The sequence below is a fragment of the Equus asinus genome, chromosome 10 (genome assembly GCF_041296235.1).
Source record: "Equus asinus isolate D_3611 breed Donkey chromosome 10, EquAss-T2T_v2, whole genome shotgun sequence".
NCBI lineage: Eukaryota > Metazoa > Chordata > Mammalia > Perissodactyla > Equidae > Equus > Equus asinus.
This window is the reverse complement of record NC_091799.1, coordinates 43,405,802-43,408,908: the sequence shown is the minus strand read 5'-3', so window position 1 is coordinate 43,408,908 and position 3,107 is coordinate 43,405,802.

Sequence of the window (3,107 nt, the reverse complement as noted above, 5' to 3'; positions counted from 1 at the left end):
TTCCAGCTTCGGATCATCTGGAGATCTGATTAGCTGGGTCTCCATTCCATCCTTCAAGTCATTAATGAAATATTAAATGGCCCTGGTTTGGTGCGCAGCTCTCCAGGGCTCTCAGCAGATGTGCGGCCCCACACCGGCCGCAGCCTTGGTGTGGCGCATCACAGGCTGGAGAGCACAGCCCGCGGTCCAGGTGTGGGTCACCGCTGCCTCACGTACAAACCCGTGCATGTAACGCAAACCTATTTAGGAAAAAATAGAAGCTATCAATTAATTAATTAACCAATTGAATAAACATTAGTGTGACAAATGTCTTTAGGGCACACTCTGTTTTTCCTTTCACACGGAAGGCATGTTGACCACAGGGTGAAGACACTTACACCGAGGGTGTGCATTAGAAAGACCAATTTTTATGTAAAAGGCAGCTCAGCTCCGACTCTGTGCTACAGACTCTGTGCTACACGTTCCAGGCTGAGCCAGCCTCGCGACAAGCGGCTTCTACGCAACGGTGCAGTAAGAGCGCACTTTATTGAGCATTTCCTAAGTGCCCGTCGCTGTCCCGTCTCTTTATCTGTGTTCATACATTGAGTGCTCCCAACGCTCTTATGATGTGGGTGCTGCCATCATCTTCCTTTTCTAGAGCGAGAATTCAAACCCAGGCGGTGCGGCTCCAGCGTCCAGCCTCCGGGCCACCATCCGTACTGTCGCACCAGGGACTGAATGAATGACTGGGTAGGAGATGCCCACCCAGCTCCCTGAACCTGGAAGTTGGTAGAAGGCTGACCATGGTGCTAACAGCTTTTCATCAATTGCCTCATTTAAGGTTGGAAACCTCTGTCAATCAGCATTATTTGCTCCTATTGTATAGATGAGAAAATAGAAGTGCCAAGATAACTCCCCCAGAACCAACCCCTCTCCCCCGACTCGCCCCTCCCCGAGGCTGGCCCGCGGCCCCTGGGGATTCCTTGGAGAGGTGGAGGCCACACAAGTGGGTGAAGAAACAAGCCTTTGTAGGGGAGGAAGACATTTCCTCTTCCCAAATGGGGGTTCGTCTGGCTGGAGAACGAATTAAATTCACATGACACAGAATAGCAAGAGAAAATCAAACAAAGCTTTATGAGGAACTATGGCCCGGGGCCTTTCTTCCCGAAGGAAGAAAGGGCACTGAAGAAGTGGGGTGCACATAGTGGTTATATACCCCCAAACAGGGTGTTTCACATGTGATTGAAATGTCCCTTTTACAATAGTCACGAGGCTGCTCTGTCAGCACAGCGCTTGATGGAAACGACAGATAGGTCTGCTGTCCCAGTGAACGCCGCGGGGTGGCAGGTGTGTTGCCTCGGGCTGGGGGGGGGAGTCACAGATGAGCACCACATTCGGTTCCCAGCCTAAGGAAAGATGCTTAATCCTTAAGAAATGCCAAAGTTGGGAGGGGGAGGGAAGTCAGCTACAGGAGGTTACCAGACAGGCACAATAAAATGCAGATTTTAAGTCCTTGCCTTTGGTATTGATTAAGAGTTTTTAGAGAGAAGGTCATCATCTCCTTTCTTCTTCCTGGTACAGAGAGGGAGGCACATTTTACAGATAGAGATTTACCTTACAGATGTAAATGTGTCCTAACAAAGGGCAAGTTCCATTCCTCCTTCCCTGTCCCAGTTTATCAAAAGCAATCAGCCTCAAATAATCCTGATGCCAAAGAGACATATCTTGGGGTGGCCAATTCCAGGTCCCCACACCTTGCAGGTGGGATGTTCAGTCGCCCCAACTCTACCCAGAAATTCTTTCTGTGGCCTCACCCTCAAACCTGGATGGTACTGACAGGTACGACCCCCACAAAGCCCACTTTTCTCCAGAGTTGCCCCATTCTCCTGTTGGGCTCGGTGGAGGCTGGGATATGGCGGCTGGGCTGAAATGTTCTCGTTCAGCAAACTCACTGGCTCCACCCGGGCCTCATCCCAGGAGCTGACAGGACCAGCCCCTGCCTTCAGAAATGCAATGCCGAGCAGATGCCAGCCACAGACCCCGCTCATTTTGACAGAGGCAGAGGCAGAACCTGAGGTGTCGGGAGGGAGCAGGGAAGGCTTCCTGAAGGAGGGGGCAAGGGCTGGGCCTTGAAGTCGATTTTAGTGACAGCTGGGTTGGGCTGGGGCGAGTTCTGAGGGGGAGCCGACCCTCCTGGGCGGCCGGTGAGCCCTGGAGCAGCCCAGACAAACTCTGGCCATAGCAACCCCGAGTCCAATTCTCACCTGAGTCGCGCAGACTCAGCGCCAGCCAGACACTCAACTGCTCTTTCCTGAGCTGATGGACATCTCATTAGTCAGCCGGGCCACGGCAGCGGCGGCCAGGGCCCCCAGAAGAAAGAACCCTCTCGGCCACTTCTCACTTGGCCAGTGAGAGAGGCTGGGAGACCGGCCGGGCTTTGTTCTCGGAGTCACGATCCGAAAGCACTTTGTCCTCTGGCCACCAGAGGGCGGTGGGCGCCCACACATCGGATGCTCCCGTAGCGCCGCCCGCGGCCGCGCGGGAGCTGGGAAGTCAGGGAAGATGACCCTGTGAAGGAAGGATGAGGAAGGCTTCCCCAGCCCCGCAGCTTCTAAAGTGGCGTATTCCGATCTTAGGGAGCAGTCTAGCCTAAGAATGGCTCCTTAGGTACAAGGACACTCGATCTGGGAAGTCAAGAGACCTGGGTTCAGACCCCAGCTCCGATGCTCAGCCGCTGTGCTTACCCCTCAGTCTTAGTTGCCTCATCTGTAAAATGGGATAATACCGCTTGTGGCTCCTGTCTCATGGGTGGTCATGAGGTTTAAATGAGACGAAGTGAGGGGGCTCTAAAGGACGTGGTGTGTGAAGATGAGAGATTTTGATGAAAGCTGCTTCTCCTGCTGGCGTTGGATGCCAATGCCCCTCCTGTCATGGAGAGGGAGGTGGAGATGCTCAGGATGGAGCTGCCTTCTTGTCCCGGAAGGGGGCTGCTCTGTAGCCAGAGGCACATGCCTCCCTCCATCTGAGACCTCAAGGGCCAGGGAGTTGGGGCCGCTGGGAAAGGCTTGGCCACAGTTCCCGGGGGGGAGAGCTCTGGCCTGTCCACGCGGACTCGGTGTGTGACCCAA